This window comes from Astatotilapia calliptera, unplaced genomic scaffold (assembly GCF_900246225.1).
Source record: "Astatotilapia calliptera unplaced genomic scaffold, fAstCal1.2 U_scaffold_105, whole genome shotgun sequence".
NCBI classification, from domain to species: domain Eukaryota; kingdom Metazoa; phylum Chordata; class Actinopteri; order Cichliformes; family Cichlidae; genus Astatotilapia; species Astatotilapia calliptera.
In genome coordinates this window covers 25,156-46,073 of record NW_020535625.1, presented here as the reverse complement: position 1 = coordinate 46,073, position 20,918 = coordinate 25,156, and the positions used below count along the sequence as shown (strand labels likewise).

General features: G+C 42.7%; 1 long non-coding RNA gene across 2 annotated transcripts; it reads right to left on the bottom strand.

The window, feature by feature from the left end:
• Positions 1–957: 957 nt before the first annotated feature.
• On the bottom strand, positions 958–3,075 carry LOC113017334 (uncharacterized). 2 transcript variants are annotated; one of them, XR_003271453.1, is made up of 3 exons: positions 2,997–3,075; positions 2,770–2,861; positions 958–1,602 (listed from the first exon to the last, which is right to left on the bottom strand). It is a non-coding gene; the product is annotated as an uncharacterized LOC113017334 (long non-coding RNA). The 2 variants fall into 2 exon arrangements; XR_003271454.1 differs by having other exon boundaries at positions 3,016–3,049.
• Positions 3,076–20,918: the final 17,843 nt, after the last annotated feature.

Here is a 20,918-nt window from a genome sequence, read left to right as displayed (position 1 = left end):
ACAACGATGACGCCGATGACGGCGGCGACGGCGACGGCAACGATGACGACGACGATGTTGGTGGCATTGAAAATGAGGAGGCATTTGAAGGCCGCATGGATGTTCGCCAGTACATCCCAGAAGAGGACCCTCAGCCAGGTGTTTCCAGGAAGAGGTCTAGAGAGAGGGATGAAGAAGATTTAGGAGCAAACAAAAGAATGAGATGGAGCGATGATGACTCTGAAGTATTTGAAGATGCGCACGAAGAGCTTGAACATGAAACTGGAGGCTCGAGGAAGCGTTCCCGAGAGGATTTTGAGCAAGAAGAGGAATACTTGCCTGTGTGCAAACTTCAGAGGTGTTCAATTGAGTCGACCAGCAGCAATGAAGACTAAGACTACTTCGACGGGTTTTTTCAGTATCCTTTCAGTAATCTGATGGCCTACTCAGGTGATCCTGAATCCTCTATGCTGCAATAAGCTGGGCATACACTGTGCTGCGATTTTTCAGTCGCGTTATTCGGCTCCTGATCAAACTGTAGGATTGACTCGCAGGGGTGAGAAGTTTGATCAAGGCCAAACTCGGGACGATCCCCAAAACGATCGCACGACTGAAAAATCGGCTCAAAATGGGCCAAAAATCGCACAGTGTATGCCCAGCATTAGGCTGCCGGGGGATTCCCATGATGCACTGGGTGTTTCTTCTTCACCCACTATGTTTAATAGACCTCTGCACTGAATGGTACTTGTTATTAACCTCTGTCTCTGTTCCATGTCTTTATACTATTTTCCTTGCCCCTCCCCAACCGGTCGCAGCAGATGGCCGCCCCTCCCTGAGCCTGGTTCTGCTGGAGGTTTCTTCCTGTTAAAAGGGAGTTTTTCCTTCCCACTGTCGCCAAAGTGCTTGCTCATAGGGGGTCATATGATTGTTGGGGTTTTCTTTGTAAGTATATCTTACAATATAAAGCGCCTTCAGGTGACTGTTGCTGTCATTTGGCGCTCTTTAAATAAAATTGAATTGAAAATTAAATAGATGTCACTGTGATGATTTCTTCCCTGCATAGAAAGCTTAGACCCAAATGCAGATTCAATGCACATGGTTAAACTATTTATGAGACTTTAGAGAGGGAATGGAGAACGTGGCTCGAGCTAGGAGTGTCAGCAGACAGCAGGAACCAGAGGAAAAGCTATCGAGAGACTGAACACCTGGCTCCTGATGGGAACAATCCAACGGGAATTCTGCAACAGAGGGAGAAGAAGTTGCTGGACGGGTAAGGGAGTTTGAGGGTAGGATGAGTACGTTGGCAGAGGAGACCTAAACACAGGGAAAACAAGGTTAAACACAGGGAAGGAGCACGCCAGAACTGGAGCAGAGGGGAAGCCTAGTTACCACTGGAGATGGCAGAACAAACTGGCGAGGAGTAGCAGGCAGCGCTGGTTTAAGAAGCCCTCCTGCTGATTGTTTGCAGATGAGGCCCAGGTGAGATGCTGGAAACTCCACCTCTGAAGTGTGGACACAGTATCCCCATTCCAAGTGGAAAAGCCCCTCAGACACTTCCATGGTGCATGACAAGAAGGATGAGAAAGCATTCATGGTCCATCCATCCCTCCGTCAGCGTAATGCCTAAAAGTTTATTCAGATGTAAATGTATTACATTTTTAAATAAAGATCATCAGTGTTTTTAATGACGCTGCATTTCATTCATGTGTCTCTATTGGACAGTGTTGTAGAAGTTACAGAAGACAGGAATCAGTTCCAGCTTGGCCTGACATTTGATCACTAGTGATGTGTGATACCACTGATTTCCTTTCCGATCCCATACCAAGTAAAATTCAGGGTGGTATCGATGATACTGCTCCGATACTTTGTACAAAAACTTTACTCTTTTATTGTATCTCAAATTATAGCGTCATAATCATTACAGGACATCAGATTACTTGTTCTTATCACTTAATAATGCAGAATTCATCATATAGAAATCAAAAACCTGAAGTTGTGCACTATATGAACACCTTGCCTGCCTGCAGCACTAAAGGACTCCCTGAGAGACGTCTGTCTCACCCTAGCAGCACCCGTCCTTCTCCTCCTCTTCAGTTTGCCTCAACATAAGCTCGTCATATTCTGTGATATGATTTACTTTGAGGTGTTTGACAAGGTTAGTGGTGTTGCCACAACACCTCACTTTCTTGCCACATGTATAGCAAACCACGTCAGGGCTGTTTGTGGATGTAAAATACGTGCGCACATGACTCCAGTTACGCTCAGCCATTGTTGTGAGTGCGCACGCCACAGGCTGCCACACATTTATACAGCCGTATTTCACACATGACTATAAAAGGCGGAAGAGGGAGTAGTTCTTTCCAATGTAGACAATCTGAATGATAGTTTCTTTCCACTGTGTTCCTGTTAATGAAAAACTACAATTTACCCCAAAATGATTCAAATATCGATATTTTAATGTGGAAACCTTCTGTTTCCACATCTGGACTTTCTGTTGCTGCCCACGCGGGTGAAACTTTCTTTGAAGTGGCTCATTGAAGTTGTAATTGATAATCAATCCCCACACAATGAGAGAATCCAATCAATTTGTTTATCAGGGGAAAGGTGTGATTTCTTAGGACACTGGAGCCTAACATTAACTGGTTTAAAATTAGCTTATTTCCATAAGAAGAAAAACATACTGAGAAAGAGATCACCAAAATATACATGTACAAATGTGAAATAGTCATATGTAGTGTGAAAGAGCTATTTGACATCTTTAAATTCAAAGTAATGTATAAATCCACTTACATAAAACATGAAAAGGCGGCGCAGCGATGCCCATCTCAGCCAGTGTATGATGGTGGGGCAAGATGGCAGCTTCCACAACATGACGCCAGCTCCTATGTATTTTTAGTAGATAAATGATACGTTTATGTATCAATTTGTTGGAAGATGTAATTACACCTTAATTATGTAATTAGAAGCAAAAATGATTTTTTTTTAATCAAATCACCTCAAAAAATTACTGTACTTACTTTCTAAATCATTCTTTACCTCTGAAAGGGGTGGCTGTGGCTCAGGAGGTGGAGCAGGTCATCTACTAATCAGATGGTTTTTGGGTCGATCCCTGGCTGCTCCAGACTGCATGCTAACTGTCCTTGGGCAAGACATTAACCCCAAGTCACTCTCTGATGCATTCATCAGAGTATGAATGTGTGTGAATGTTAGGTAGAAAGCACAGAAAAAGGGCTTCTATGAACAGGTGTGAATGAGGCAACCTGTATAGAGCGCTTTGAATGTTCAGGTAGAGTAGAAAAGCACTGTAAAAATTTCTCTGTGTTGATTTCTTTTGGACCTCAAACATTACTCACCTTGTTGCAGGTTTCTTTATTAATGCTGAAAACCCAGTGTAGCATCCAGTCGAACTGAGAAGGCCAGAACTGATGGTTGTTGAATGACCTTTATTATTCCTTGCCGTGTATCAGACAACGAACCAACGTAAGAGCTAGACAAACAAATAAAACAATTACCATATTATTCATGTAACAGCATCTTAACCGCTCATTACGCTGGTCTAACCGTTTTCTATTAAACTATATAATACATATTATGCATTTCAGATTGCTCAAATTAAATCACATACATTACAAACCTTGTTCCCCTGTCGACTGTAGCTAGAACCATTCGTTTTTGTACAATTTAACTATATTCTTCTCTCCCTTTTCTCCGTTAGCATTAGTTTTCCGTTTTCTTCCATCTCTTTTGCACATCAAGTTGTTTACCGTTACATCATTCACTTCCGGTCACACAGGAAGTTACCACAATAAAAGTACAAATTTTATATTACGTGAATATGCGCTAGCTTTACATATCCGCCTTTACACTCCCACCAAATTATTTGCTGTTACAAACAAAATAAAACACAAATAATTTCTAAACAGGTAACTTAACAATGATAATACCTTTGTATATGCAACAACTAATTCTCATTGCATTTTAACTGCTTAGTGCATCTTGCTTTTGACAACTTTCTAACAGTAGAACCAACTTATGAACTGGGCGTTCCACTGTAGACATCTTATGCAAACGTTCACCCCTTTTACTAAGGTTTCTGTCTGCAAAGGTTACTTTGACCTTTCTCACAAGTCCATCTTCGTCTGTTATGGTGTCCACAACCCTACCAAGTCTCCATTGGGATCGTGGCAGTATTTCTTCCTTGTCCATCACTATGTCACCTACTTGCATATTCCTTTTAGCAGCATGCCATCTCTGCCGAACCCTGATGTTGTGAAGATATTCTCCAAAATTGCTCCGTTAGGTATTGTACCTGACGCCATTGCTTCCGAGCGTACAGATCCTCTTTAACAAACTGTCCTGGAGGAGGCAAAGCTGTTGTGGTTTTCATAGTTAGGAGATGATTTGGAGTTATTGGTTTCAAACTGTTTGGATCATTGAGCTTGTCTGTCGTCAACGGGCGGCTGTTTACTATTGCAGCTGCTTCATAGAGAAAGGTTCTGAGCGATGAATCGGTGAGTCGTCTCTTTGCGAGAGCAAGTGTGGAGTTGAGGATACACGAGGTCTGCGGTTGTGAGGCCGGTTGGATGTGCTGCCATATTCTCTGAAACGCCTGTGGAGACGGCTTATGGTTGAGAAATGAACATTCAATGCACGGGCGACAGATCTGGTTGACATTCCTGCTGTCAGCATGCCAATTGCACGCTCCCTCATTGCTTGTGGCATCTGTGGCATTTTGCTGTGAGACAAAACTGCACATTCCAGGGTGGCCTTTTGTTGTGGGCAGTCTGAGGTACACCTGTGCACTACTCATGATGTCAGATCAGCATCCTGATGTGGCACACCTGTGAGGTGGGATGGATTATCTCAATATAGCAGATGTGCCCACTACCACACATTTGGACTGATTTGTGACCACTGTTTGGGAGGGATGGTTATATTGTGTATCTGGAATGAATTTTAGGTCTCTACGTCCATCCCATGGGGAATGGGAGCAGTAACAAAGGTGTTGCGTTTACATTTTTGTTGAGTGTATATTATACTGTTGCGTAAACGTGCCTATCCAGAGTTGGGACTAGGAATAAGTGTTGCAGACTTACCTGCCTCTCTGCAGCTTCTTTCCCCCTGTTAAATTTACACATAAAATCTGCAATCTTAAGTCCACCTTGTTAATCAACCAAAGACCCAGACAGAGTCTTAATTCATTCGAAAGCCTGATGCTTAGCCTTTTCCACCCCAGCTGGAACACACAAAAACCTTTTTTTATTTTTTGTTATCTATCATCCACCTGGGACCTACTTAAGAGTTTGTGCCATATTTCTCAGACTTTTTATCTGATTTAGTGCTCAGCTCAGATAAAATGATTGTCGTGGGTGATTTTCACGACCATGTCGAACTCTAGATCTTTTTCTGACATATGGCATAGAAACTGAAAACTTAATAATATTTCCTGAAAACCATCTTTTGTCAGACTCTGGAACTCTCTCCCTTTGAGCTTGAGATCTGTGGACTCAGTGGTCTCTTTAAAAAAAAAAAAAAAGGCTAAAAACTCATCTTTTTAAACTTGCTTTTGGTTAATTCTTGTTTTTGTTTTTTGTTTTAGCTTTTCTGTGAAGGACTTTGATTTTGATCTTGAAAGGTGTTATACAAATAACATTATTTCTTTAAGGTATTTTTTCTCCAATTGATCTTTCTGAGTTAACTTCAGTAATTGCTTCCTCCAAACCATCAACGTGTCTTTTAGACCCCATTCCTGCAAGCAGAGGTGGCTAGTAACGAGTTACATTTACTCCGTTACATTTACTTGAGTAAGTTTTTGAAAAAAACGTACTTTTAAAGTACCTTTTTTGCACGATACTTTTTACTTTTACTTGAGTACATTTATGAAGAAGAAACGGTACTTTTACTCCGCTACATTTGCAAAATTCGACTCGTTACTTTTTAAAAAATAATTCGTTTAACACATTAGATAACATGCCGGCAGTGGAGTTTCCGGTAACTTTTTTACCAGTAAGATGTGGCCATGCAGTCACATGACCAGTTTGAAACTGTGGCGGTCCGAGCAGCCCAAGCGTTTCAAAGTAGCGGACACACGGAAAGAAGAAACACGAAAACATGGCAGAGTCTACGCTAGAGCTGAAGAGGATGAACAGCATTTTCCTCACATACAAAGAATGTTTCTCTTAAACGCAGTACAAAAGAACAGCTATGTCTTCAGTGTCGGTGTCTTTAGTGAGAGCCAAAACAAACAAACTCGTGTAACCTGAGGAAACGGTAAGTTTTCTCTAAATATCTTTTTAGCTGTGGTTAGCTGGATGTCAGTCTTATGTTACAGCAGCTGTGTCGAGTTCGAGCTGCGAGTGAATGAAAAACATTGACCAGGCAGCTGTGATTGAGCAGCAATGTCCATCCAACTCTTTTTGTGGTTGTTGTAGTCGTGATAATTTTGTGAGGCCACATTGAAAAGCCTCGGATACGGAAGCGTAGAGCTGCCACCCAGGCAAAAGAAAAATAGAGCTATATCACGTTATAACATGAAAAGTATATTATTATTGTTCTAACAATATACTACCATGTTAGTACAATATACCTTTCATGTTTGAACAATATAATATCACGTTATTACAATTAGGGCTGGGCCATATTATACCGTTCACGGTAATACCGGTATAATGTTAGGCAACGATAGGAAAATGAAATATCGCGATAGAATATGAGTAAAACGCGCATGCGCAGTGCCTTTGTTTTCATACGCACATGGCCGATTGTTGAGTGAAACAGATGAACCAGAATTGGTTTGTAAAAATGGTGCAACTTCAGTGATGTGGAACTGGTTTGGTGTTTGTCCGTCAGATACACGACAAAGCACATTTTTTTGCAGAACATGCAAGCGGCCGTCATTATTGTCGTATTTGTCGGACTAAGATGCTCTTAAATCTGGGAGTAATCTGGGTCCAAAACTCTGTAATTTTCAGGTCAAACAACACTGCAGCACCACTGAGAGTTAAAAACTGTCTAAATTCTTTCATCTTTAATGAAACGATCAGCATTGCTGCTTTACCAGGTGTAACTATGAAGTTTAACTTCCAGGCATCCATGAAAACAAAATTTATTACATTTAACGGAGTTAGAAGTTAGCAGGAAGCTAGCGGAAGTTAGCTCGCTAGTTTCGCTAGTTACGTAAGCATGATATAGCATGTTCTGACTGAGAGATTTCTGAAAAAATTCAAACTCTGCTATCACTTCCAACATAAATGAAGACAGGAAACTAAACAGCAGTGACGTTTGTAGGGTTACTGAAGTTGGGCTAGCTGGTATATAATGATGTGCTACGTGATCGCTAGTGACACAGCTATGTTAGCATAACATAAACAGTGAAGCTGGAGGAGGAACACTAACACTTTTCCACTTATAAAAGTTAACGTTAAGGTTCCTGATAGTTAGAGACAAATGCAATCGCATGGCAGGATGCTGTAAACGGACCAAACTTCAGTCAGGAGTACAACTGAGATAATCCATCCACAATACGAGGTTAGTCATTAATATACTGCAACAACATGGGAATAGAGCAGCTGCCAGAGAATTCAACATTAATGAATCAATGGTACAGAAGTGGAGGAAGCAAGAAGAATGAGTTTAATAAAGTTTGATTTATCTGACTGCTTTGTTTCGCTTAATGTGCCTTATAATCCCTTGCACCTTATGGTCCGAAAAATACGTACTGCACACTGCAGTTTAATGTTGCAAAGCACCTCTTTTTAACTTCAGTGGATATTATACATGGTTATGCTCAGGATATGTCAGCCCATTTCTACTGGAAATGACTTTTGGTTAAACTTTCAGCAAGGAATTTGCATTTGCACTGTTACATTTTTATAAAGCTTTAATGTACATAAAAACCAGCTTCTTGTTTAAGTGAAAATAAATGGAAGGTTGTCTTTTTGCGCTAGTAATGTTGTGGAGTTGTATTTTGTCTCGCATCAATTATATTGTCAGTTATATCATTATCGCAAATTTCAAATATATATCGTGATAAATATTTTTGGCCATATCGCCCTGCTCTAATTACAATATACATAATTATCACGTTCGTACAATATAATATTTATATTGTACGGATGTGATATTATATTGTTCAAACGTGAAAGGTATATTGCACGAACATGAAAAGTATATCGTTATGACAATAAACTTTTCACGTTATAAAGTAATATAGCTCTATTTTTCTTTTGCCTGGGTGGCAGCTCTACGCTTACGTATTCGGATGAGCTTGCCAAAGTCCTACAAGTTGTGCCTCCATCTCCTGTGTCCCGATCACACGCTGCACTGCCGTGCTGCTCCACCTTTTCTCTTTCATTTCTGTGTTTGTGTGAGAGGCTGCGTTGAGGCGCGACAGGATTTCAAACAGGTTTGATTGTCTTGCGACCATACGATTGATGATTGGGAGCTGGTCGTGAGGTGTTAACTGCTTTTCGTTACCCCATGTATACTACACGATGCACACACTATTAAGGCAAAACTTGGGCCGATCCCCAAAACGGTTGCGCAACTGAAAAATCGGCTGAAAATGGGCCAAAAATCGCACAGTATATGCTCAGCTTTTGGAGGCTAGCTCCAAACAAACATCTGCAGCTTGGCAGTGTATACAGCACTATAATGACCAGACCTAATTCTTTTGAAAACCATACATCTTTCCACAGGTCTCCACTTCATCAGACATCACCTAGACTCAGAGCTGGATGAGGCCAGCACAAACAGCGGCCTATTCGACGAAGATGATGGATCCATGGGGTCAGGAAAGCCAGAAGCAGGGGAGCTGGAGAGGTACCTTTCTTGTCCATTCACTGGAGGTGTGGCTCTATTGCATGGCGTTCCTCACATCAAGAAGCTGTCGATCAAAGTCAGTACAGCTCTTCCTGCATCTGGAGCTTGTGAAGGACTTCTTAGTCATGCAGGACTCCTGTTCACTGCTAAACGGTTACAGCTTCACAGAAAGAACCTTGACAGCAAACTGCTGCTGAAGCTTAACCATCACCTTACTGAGTGAAGAAATGGCACATTTTTGCTAAATATGCAGAAATAAATGCACACCCATACAATTTGTGGTAAACTGAGCTGCCTTGTATGTACATATGTTGAAGATGCCTCGTTCTAATGTTTTCTCTGAGGCTGCTGCTGTTTACATATTTATATTATTTACTGTAGATATTGGTGAAAAAAGCTTTATGTTGTGAAAAACTGAAATCTGGAAATTAGAATTGTTGTGCCTTATTTTGTTGTTTTCACATATAGTCCTTTTGAAAATACTAAAATTTGTATTTTTACTCTTACTTGAGTAACTTTTTTGACCACTACTTTTCACTTTTACTTGAGTAATAATATTTTAAAGTAATGCTACTCTTACTTGAGTACAGTTTTTGGATACTCGACCCACCTCTGCCTACAAGACTGCTCGAAGAAGTCCTGCCATTAATTCATGCTTCAATCTTAAATATGATCGACCTATCTCTAATAATCAGCTATGTACCACAGGTGGCAGTAGTTTAAACCATTAAACTTAAAAAAACATCTTTTGACCCAGCGGCCTTAGCTAATTACAGGCCAATCTCCAACCTTTTTTTTTTTCTCATTCCAACAGTTCTCGAAAGACTAGTTGTAAAACAGCTAACATCATCTGCAGATGAATGGCTTATTTGAAGCACAGAAACAGCTTTAGTGAAGGTTACAGATGATCTTCTTATAGCCTCTGACAGCGGACTCATCTCTGTGCTTGTCCTGCTAGACCTCAGTGCAGTGTTGAATACTGTCGACCATGAAATTTTATTACAGAGATTAGAGCATGTGGTAGCTTTTACAAATACTGTGTTACAATGTTTAAATCATTTCTAATAGATTCCAATTTGTTCATGTAAATTGGGAGTCATCTTTACACACTAAGGTTAACTATAAAGAGAATGCGTTTCTTGAAGAAAATGCGAATGCTGATACGTTAATATTCTTTTAGCTGTAATTCTGTAATTGCTGAAATATTTGGGTAACTTGATAAATGTAGCACCCCTGACTCAGTACTCCACTATAGCCGGATACGCCCTGAGTTCTAGTTACCTTGAACTTACCCAGTTGCCCAGAGTGCAAGCTCCCCTGAGTTACACACGTAACACCTTTATCTTACTCTGAACTATAGATAAGAAACAGTACCAGACACAAGATCTTCTGTTTAAACCAAGCAGGTTTACTTAATGAACTGGTGAACACCCAATAAATCAATAAAGTAAGAAGTCTCTTGCAATGATAAAATATAACAATAATAACAGTTACACAGTTCTTTACCGTAATGGGCCTCACACACACACTCTCACACACCACCCAGTTTCCCAAGTCCCCTCGGTGCAGGCCTGGATCGATGGTAGGGTGCGTAGGAACCAACGGTCCTAAAAGAAAACAAAATGGTGCTCCTACCTGGAAACCTTAGTCTTTTGTCCACAATACACTCACAGCACACCAAGAGGTCTGTTCCTTAGGTCGCCGAGCTGCACGCTTACTCCTGTTAAGCAGCAGACCTGGGCGAAGACTCCTTCTGCCCCCCCCCCCCCCACACACACACACACACACACAGGATTGTACATTAACATAAAACTTTTGTCGGAACCATACTGAATTTCACAAGAGAAACACACACATATGAAGAGAGAGAGAGAGAGAGAGTATGCATAGTATGCAAACAGCTACCAAACAGCCATCATAATTCGTCATACAATGAGAACAGGACAAATCAACAATTAACAATCACTAATTAATATTACAATCTGTAACATAATGTATCGTTTGGAGTTTAGTCTGTTACTGTTACCATTTTTACCATTTCTTTTTGGAGCAACTGTAATCCACATTATTTCCTTAGGGATTAATGAAGTATTCTGATTGTTACAGGATGACCTGCCATTATCCAATGACACATCTGCTTACCTGTATCTTTTGCTCATTTCTCCTCCTCTTCTTTTCTCTTTTTTCTAAACTGAAGACCTGATGGCTTTGAACCCAGGATTCAAATCATGAATACATAATGGGCTTGGATTTACAACATTATGAATGAAATGTGCTCTATTTGGAAGCAGCAGGGCCCCCTCCCCTTCCCACGGGTTGTGTGTAAGACATTAAATCATCAAACTGTAAATTATAAATTTTAAATTGTTAGTGATCCCTTTGCCTCGAGTTCTAAAGTCTGTATTTATTTTCTTACTCTTCTTATATTTATTGTTTGTTTACTTGCACTGCTGTAACTGGAGCCTCGCCGTCTCATCTCTCTATATACTGGACTGTATGTAGCGGAGATGACAATAAAGTTTACTTTGACTTCAGCAGCGAGCAGGCGCACCGAGGAAAAACAGTATCTTACTGACAGGAGCTTTTGAGAGAGGGCCATCAAATGAGCAGATAAATTAGTTTTCAATGAAAAGATAATTGTAAAAGTCATCGACTGCCTCCAACTGCCCAGATTTGAACCACCTGTCTGCTGAAGACAAATCCATCAATGAAAAATAAGCCTGAAATTAATGTGCCAATCAGAATGCTCTATCATTCCCATACATTTAAATTCACTATCTGAAAATAACTGCCAAAGAGCTTTGAGTTGGACTGCAGTAAATACTAAAATAGTGTTACTCTGTAGCAAATTCCTGTCAAATTTGTCTTGGTGCGCCTGCTTAAAAAACTGCTTCTAAATCCAAGATCTTGACTCCTATCAAAATAGTTTTTAAACCACGAGGGTCCAAAAGACTTGTTCTACACAACAGTGTATTTTAATGTTTCTGGTCTCAAAAATGTGGTCACAAGAGTAAAAACTTTCAGTCTTTTCTGCTCTTGAGACAAACTCCTCACTCAAAAGACAATGGATCACAATGGGTCAGTTAGATAGTACTTCCTTTACTTTCATCTATGAAGCTCAAAAAGTGTACATCTCTTAGCTTTGAGAGACACATCGTTAGGAAGTGACCCACGATTGGAATGCTTTGAGGGTAAAATGATGGCTGTAGAGCGAAAACTGTGGACACGGCAGCAGCTGAGAGATACGTTTTTAAGATGAATCTTTTGGTTTCTGCCACTGTGGCAGCTGATCTTCTCAATTAAACCGCCAACATTCCGTCCCATAGAGACATCCATTATAAACTGTGAAACGGGTGAAAGGAAGCATGAAACTTAAACTGGAACTGATGGAAAAACTTTAAAAGGTATTGAAACGATAAATACAACCTGAAAAGTTCAATGTCTTGGCTTTGTTTTAAACTTTGAACAGTGTCTGTAGGTGAACGTATGTGGAAGCAGAGTTAACCCTTTTGCTCCCCTTTGGGGCAGCTCCGGACCCCGGGGGTCCCAGAGGAGTACCCCTGGGTCGCATTTCACAGGCCGCGCATCAGGGTTGGCTCCCGCGCCCTGTACACCCACGTTTCCCTCCCTGAATGCCACTCCCATTTCAATTTTTCTCCTAGTTTCAGGCAGGCTCTATCACGTTCATCCATGGGAGGCCGCTGTTAACCCTTGTGCTCCCCTTCGGGGCAGCCCCAGACCCCGGGGGTCCCAGAGTACCCCACCCTCAGTAGAGACAGGTGAATGAAAATGAAAAAAAACCCCAGAACGATCATTTGTGGTCGAAGAGTGCCCCAGAGCGATTCTAATGGGTTTCGTCAGGGGCTCGGGAAAGAAAATGTAGCACTTGGGGGCCACGCACAGAAGCTGCTGCGGCAGCGTGGGGGTCATTGATACCCCAGTACATGAAAATGAAGCATAATCACAATAATGATAATAATGATAAGAAGAAGAAGAATACAACACACAGACGCTTCTGAGTTTTATTTTATTTTATTTGAAATTACACTCGCGATACAACTGAGGCAATCTGGAAGGCAAAATAAAAGTCAACAACGGGGTTGAATCAGCCTTTCAAGACAAACGAATCTCAGTAGATATGTCAAGAACAGGTTTACATGAAAAAAAAAGGTTTACATGAAAAAATATCAACAAACGGTCTGTGTTTCAGGCGCTCGGTGCTGTACAGCGCCTCCTGTGGATGAACGTCATAGAGCCTGCCCGAAACTAGGAGAAAAATTGAAACGGGAGTGGCAGCCACAGAGGGAAATGATGACCTATCCAGGCCATACCATTTAGTGACATGCGCCCCCCCGGGGCTGTATTTTTGATTACAATATCAACAAACTGTCCGTGTTTCAGGCGCTCGGTGCTGTACAGCTCCTCCGGTGGCTGTGAATACATGATAAAAATGTCACCGTAGGATGCGTGCATTGAAAGAATCAGCCTTTCGTGACAAACGAATCTCAGCAATCTAGTTTGTAACACTCTGTGACCAGCCACAGCTGGCCGATTTTCACCACATCCCCTGCCACCAGTTTGTCATAGGCCTCGGTGATGGCGTCGAAGATTTTCCTCGCCGATTTCAGCTCATGCAACAGCGTCTCCGCCACGGTGCCGACCTTGACGTCGCCCGCTTCCATGTTGCGGGCGATCAGGAGACGATGAATGGAAGGAATGAAACGAGGCGTGAGGAGTCTTTTCCTGATGCTGTAATAATGTTCAGCGTAAAAGTCATCGTCCAAGACTCGCAGACACTCGTGTTGTCTCTGGCTGGGGTGATTGGTCTTACACCCGTTGCATGCGTTGGTGTGGTACTTGTTGATCACTAGGTCGAGTAGGTGATACACCGCAGTTTTCACTGTATCGACGAGTAAAGAAGACGCCCAACTGTCAAGCTCGGCGTCTTGCCGCTCACCCACCGCCGCATCACACTCCGCGTCGGACAGTATCTCCCCCTCTTCCGAGGAACTGTCAGTTGAGCCGTCCGAGGAACGGTCCTCCTCGTCGCGACTTAGGGGTGCAGAGTCCATCTTTTTCTATTTTTTTTGTTGTTTTATAGCGACTTCATAGAACAGCTACAGCATAGGAAAGTAAGTAAGTACAAGTAAATCTACACCGCTCCTTCAATTCGATCCTCTCCTCTTCTTCCCTTTTTCTTTGTTCTTCCTCCTTTCTCCCCTTCAGCTTTTCTCCTTCGAGTTTCTTCTGGGCTGCCTTATACATCTCGTCGGTGTAGTGGTTTCCTCCACTGAAATCCACCATTTCATCTATTTCATCCAGAAGACAGCCCCGGAGTGTCGATCACAGCGATATTTCTTCCGTCTTCGCCCTCTGCCTCTTTTCTGAGACAGGCGTCGGTGACAGACTCGGGCGAAACGTCTTCTTTGAAAGCGTTCGCATCCCCCAGGATGGTGTTTCCAGACGCACTCTTTCCCGATCCTGTTTTACCGACCAGAAGGAGTCTCAGTTCTTCACGGGTCGCAGAGCCTGCGGGGTTGGGGAAATGATGGTAACATTTGAATCATTCCAGAAAAAAAAACCCATAAAACACTACGTTACACTAGGCTATTCATTTGTTATCTTTGTATTGATGTTGACAGCAAGCAGTTTGTCCACATAAAGCGAGTACCACAAGCAGCACACAACCCTGGGATTGCACTTTACCTTTGTATCGATGTTGACAGCGAGCAGTTTGCCCACATAACGAGCACAAGCAGCACACATCCCTGGATCCGGCCTTTGGTCGCCAACATTTTCAGTAAGCTAATGTTAGTATACACATCCAGAAATGCATATACTGTATGCATATATATATATATTGTACATATATTTATTAGTTTCAGATTTAGCCATTCTTATATTTTGCTTGTTTTACATTATTGTATTTTGCACAACTCTGCTGCTTGTGAAGCACACAAGAATTTCACTCACGTGTACTGTACCAGTGTACCTGCACATGTGATGTGACAATAAAAGTGATTTGATTTGATTTGGATTATAATATTATTTTATGCCATGTTAGACCCCTAATTAAAGATTGTGAATTATTATGTAGTTTTAGTTTGCATTATTCTCCTGAATTAGAAGAAGGTGATAACTATTGCATTTGTTAAACTGATTTGCATTACATTAGACTGCTGATTTATTGTGAATGAATGATATTGTTTAATGATGCATTATACTGCTGAGTTAAAAGAAATACTGTTCGCAGAAAGTCATCGCCTTATTTGTCTGATTAGAAGAGAACAGAACATGCTGGAGAGGTTTTCTGCCCCATCTCAGCAGGAACAGATAAACAGGGAGCCAAGGTCATAGCTTAGGCGCTGTGTGAGAGAAAGAATGTGAATGTTTAGGCTTTTATCATTAGGTGGGGGCCACTAGAGGCTATAAGAGTTTGATCAATGCTCCACCATTTTGAGATCTGATGCTGTCTGCGTACGGTGTCCATCTCCCACGCGTGTGATCATTAAAATCATCGTTTGACTCAACCCGGCCGGACCAGTGTTGTTATTGTGGTTTTTCCTCTTGTATCCATCCCCAATATTTCAATCCGTAACACTAAGAAAAGAAGAAAGAAAAAAGAGGTGAAATTAAGGCACATTCAAGGAAAGTATTTCAGATCAGATTAGCAAGTTAAACCACACTGAAAATACACGTTGAATAAACCATGGCCCCAAACTGGTTGGTTGTCCCATGTGTTTCCCCCGTAGCTGCTCCGGGCGCACACACAATGAGCCCTGGTTTCGCGACGCAGGCGTAGCAACGACCTCCTTCTACTCCTCACTGCCTCCTGTGTGTGTGTGGTGGTGTTCGCAAAACCCGCCCTCCCTCCCGGTGTTCGCGTACTAGGCAGGCCAAACAGCTGCGCTTTCACTAGCGAGGCACTTGAGAATGATGGAGAGAGAGCAAGGAGGACACGGAGGCACGGAAAGCCCGAGGTCCTCACCGACGGGGGTGTTCGCGAAACCGGCCCTCCGGAGACCTAAGTGTACACTAGTGAGGAGCATGAGAACGATGTAGAGGGAGCAAGGATGAGGAGGAGGCAAGGAGTTTCTGAAGTCCAAACGGAGGGCGGTGTTTGCGTAATAGGCACGCCAAGCAGCTGCTCTTTCACTAGCGAGACACTTGAGAAAAATGTAGAGGGGCAAGGAAGATGGGGAGCAACGGAGATCCCAAGGTCTTCACCGAAGGGGGTGTTCGCGAAACCCACCCTCTGCAAACCTAAGCGTACTCTAGCGAGGAGCGTGACAAGGATGTAGAGGGAGCAAGGAGGACGAGGAGGCACGGAGAGCCTGAGGTCCAACTGGAGGGCGGTGTTCGCGTAATAGGCAGGCTAAGTAGCTGCTCTTTCACTAGCGAGGCGCAGGAGAACGATGGAGAAGGAGCAAGGAAGACGAGAAGCAATGGAGAGCCCGAGGTCCTCACTTAGGCCCATTTACCCGTAACCCAAGTAATCGTGAAGTAGAGAGCACCCCCGGTCCTCACGGAGGCCTTTTATCGCGTAACCTTTGGCCCCTCTGGCTAAGCGCTCGCCTGCGAGGAGCAGGAGAACGGAGCAGAACGAAGAAGGAGGACGCTGAGGCAGGGAGAGTCCGAGGTCCTCACTGAGGCCCGTTTACGCAAACACTGCCGAAAAGGAGACGATGATGATGATGATGATGTGAAGTTGAGAGTTGTTTCCTCCGGCGGTGCGGGGTCCCTCCATACCCCAGTGTTTCCCATCCTAACTTACGAATGTGCATTGGGGTTGCGAAATACCCCATCGCGATTACTAAGGGGTCACAGTGTATCCACGTAGTAGAAAGCACCCCCATTCCTCGCGAAGGCCAGTTTACGCGTAACCCGGGGACCAGCAGCTAAGCGCTAGCCTGCGAGGAGCAGGAGAACGGAACAGAAGGAGGTAGGAGGACTAGGAGGCAGGGAGAGTTTGAGGTCCCCGCTTAGGCCGGTTTACGGGTAACCCGGGGCCCATCCTGCTAAGCACTCGCCTTCGAGGAGCAGGAGAACAGAGCAGAAGGAGGTAGGAGGACAAGGATGCAGGGGGAGTCCGAGGTCCTCGCTTAGGCCGGTTTACGCGAACACTACCGAGAAGGAGAAGATGATGATGATGATGTGAAGTTGAGAGTTGTTTCCTCCGACGTTTCGGGGTCCCTCCAGACCCCAGTGTTTGCCATCGTAACTTACGAATGTGCATTGGGGTTGCGAAATACCCCATCGCGATTCCTAAGGGGTCACACAGTACCCACGGAACACAGAGTGCCCAAGGTCCCGAGTTAGCCCTGTTTACGTGTTATTTGGGGCCCACCCGGCTAAGCGCTTGCCTGCGAGGAGCAGGAGAATGGAGCAGAAGGAGGTAGGAAGGCGGCAGGGAGAGTCTGAGGCCCTCAAGGAGGGCGGTTTACGCGAACTCTGGCCTCTGTAAAGCCAAGCGTCCAACAGCGAGGCCCAGGAGAACTGAGGAGAGGGCCAGTTTACGTGAAGACTACCCTCTGTAAAGCTGAGGGTTTGCAAGCGCAGGGTAGAAGGACCAAGGAGAAGGAGGAAGGAGACGATGATGATGATGATTTGAAGTTGAGAGATGTTTGCTCTGGTGATTCGGGGTCCCTCGAGACCCCAGTATTTGCCATCGTAACTTACGTATGTGGGGTGGGGTGGCGAAATACCCCATCATGATCACTAAGGGGTCACAGAGTACCCACGGAGCACGGAGCGCCCGCGGTCCTCACTTAGGCCGGTTTATGCGTAACCCGGGGCTAAGCGCCTCTCCAGCGTCCCTCCAGACCCCAAGGTTTGCCATCGTAACTTACGCGATCGATGGAGGGTTACAACCAATTAGGTGCCTTTGTCCGACGCTGTGACGAGACCCGCTATAGCCGGAAGTCCGCCTGATCCCCATCTGCCCCCACCGCGAACCGGAGCCCTGTTTCGTAAGCGACGAGAGGGGCTTTTACCTCGTCGCAAGCATATCCTATCCACATAGGATATGCTTGTGAAGATGGAATATGGGGGAGAGCAGAAGTGCGTTAAAGTTCCACAAAGTGATGAATGAAGGACATGCATATTGTATTGAAGAAATAAGTGATGAGAATGTTGTTATTTGCATTTACCAGCTCACCTATGTCAGACTTTTTGATAAACAAAATTCTAATGAAAGTGAGAACTGTCATGATCCTGGGCCATGTTGGCCCAGTATTCTTAGTTTTCATGTATTTTTGTATTTTGTTCCTTATTTAGGCCATGCTTCCTCGGTTGCCCTGTTACGTTGTTCCTTATGTGTTTTCCCCTTGTGACTCTTACCCCCTGTGTGCCCCTCTGTGTATCTGTGAGCCCTCGTCTCTCCTTGTGTTTTATTCCATGTTTTCCCCAGCCCGTTATGTCTGTGCTCTCCCCGTGCTCTCTCTCCTCCTGTCTGAACCTCCGTGTACTTCCTGTTTTACTTTGACAGTCTCTCGTCAGTATGCGTCATGTTGTGTTCACTCCTGCCCTGTCTCGTTATCTGTGTCAGCTGTGTTCCCCATGTGTTCCCACTTCCCTCGTTAACCCTCTGTGTATTTATGTCTGCGTCTCCCTCAGTTCGGTGTCGTGTTCTCCCTCATGACTGTGTGCCCCTCCGTGTGTTTCCTCGTAAGTCAGTTCCTTAGTACTTTCCAGTTTAGTTTCATGTCATTTTGTATCGCTGTTATCTTTTGTCATCTTTTGTCATCTTTTGTCAGCAATAAAGCTGTATTTTGAGTTCAGTCCTGTTTTCCTGTGAGTTTGCGTTTGGGTCCTATTTCCTGCCTGCCACACAGCCAGTTCATGACAAGAACATGTACACTGTTACATCTTTCAGAAAATGTTTTGAAATTGTAGTGCACAGTTCAGAATAAATGTTTTTCAAAAACCATTGCGTCTTTTTAGTAAATGTTTATTTCCAAAAGAAATTTCTAAAAGTTCAAAACAAGAAAATTCACGCTTTTTAGAATTAATTAGAAGATAACTCTTATGTAGTTAAACTAAAATACTCTTTGAGAGTTAATATATAAACTCTTAACACCTAGTTAGCATTAGTAAGTGTTAAATTATCAACTCCAGACAGATTTGGTGTTTAACACTAAATCAGAGTCAACGTTCCAACTCTCCAAAAAGAGTTAAATTAACACTCTCTGGTGTGGACTGTCGCGAAATCGATCAATGTAGAGCAGTGTCACAAACCACGGAGGCCCCAGGAAAGTGCAATCAAACATTGAGTTTATTAACAGCCCGGAGAAAACATCAACATATGTCTTCTAATAGCTATAAACAGACATAGAACTTCTCATTTTGATAACACCTTCCATACAAGGTAATAATCTTAAGCCCTCAGAGTGACTGAGGGCTGGTTATCGCCTCCAGTCATCTGTTACCAAGTAGAATAAGATGCAACAGGTTTGCAACAAGAAGCTGGAAACATTTGGGCCTCTGCTCAGGCCTATTCCTAGATTATATGTATTATATGCACTGTAAGCATGCATTGCAGTTATCCTTCTATGTTCTAGTTTCCCTCAGCATGTATCACCTGGACAGTCACGCCAGTGAAGCTTAAGACCCTTAATGAACCGAACATCAACTCAAAATAAGCACAGATATGCAATGTGTATAAAATACTTCTAACCGTACTTGTAATAAAAGTTAACATAATGGAAGGATCCTCAAATGGACATCTTCAATAAACAACTGTAATGCAGTATCAATACTGTGAGAAATATTATTAGATGAAATAATGCTGTAAAGAATGTTATTAATGCAATTACAATGATGCAGATTATATGGCAGCAATAAAAGAATTTCTGTATCTTCACAGCACCCATATAGACACTTTCATAGTGTTGAAATCAAATCTGACAGTGTTAATTTGAACATGCTGGATTTGCTGTGTGCAGGACACCGGCCCTCGAGGCCTGGAGTTTGACACCTGTGGTCTAGGGGCTCACTGCTGTAAAAACTCTGTCTCGGTTTTGTATGCTGCACATGAACTCAGCTGGGGATTAATGGATGTAAAAGTTCTCTGGTGTGCAGTAATGGTTATCCACACAGAGCTCTAAAATTCAAAACCTGAATCTTAAATTGGACTGAAATTATCGGTAAGCCAGTGTAACTGAATTTTTAACATGGTCATATTTGAGTACTTAGATGTTTTGGTAAGAAAATTGCATGCAGTCCAACTTTTAATAAATTCTCACCGCCTATGAAAGGTCTGTAACTTAGAAACATCTTGGGGCTTAATAGATATATGTAACTGAATATTATCTGCACCCCAGTGATAGGAAATTTTCTTTGAAAGTGCAGAAAAAAGGTAAAAGCCCCCAAAATTCACACGACAGGTAAGAGAAGTGGACCTGAACTTCAAAGCAGCTACAAAAAAGGATCGCTCAGACACGTGTGAAGAGAACTACTCTATAGCAACATACTTTAAATTTACGAACTTATTTGATACCAAGTAAATACAGGACCGATATGGATACTTTCTAGGTTTTTGTTTATTTATTTATTTTGAGACCTGGAATCTAATTGTTCCCGTCTTTAAAGCACTTTGGGTCAACCTCTATTGTTTAAATGTACTTACAAACAATAGCCATGTAAGTCAACACAAAAGTGCATGTTTCATAGTGCATATTTGAGGTATTGTTTTAATTTCTTTTCTTCTTTTCTTTTCATTACTATATAAAGCACCCTGAGTTGACTGTTGTGATTTTGCACTATATAGATAAATTAAAATGATTATTATTTAATGATGAAATGATGAAATTATTTATTAAAAAAAAAAAAATTATTTATCGAACACTAGATACTGAACTGGTATATATTCGCTACCAATACCAGCATTGGTATTGATACTACGGATATTTGCCGACCTCTCTTATTGAGCATAATGTGATGGTCAACAGTATCAAGAGAAGAGGTCAGGCCCAAGATCAGCAAAGCAGAACATTCTCCTGCATCACCCAGCATCAAACTGTCATCAGTCCAATAAACAGCACAGAAGCCTGATTGTAATTTATGAAGTGCTTGTCCAGGAGAGCTGTCGCATAGCCACAATCTTGGCTAAAATCTTTGCA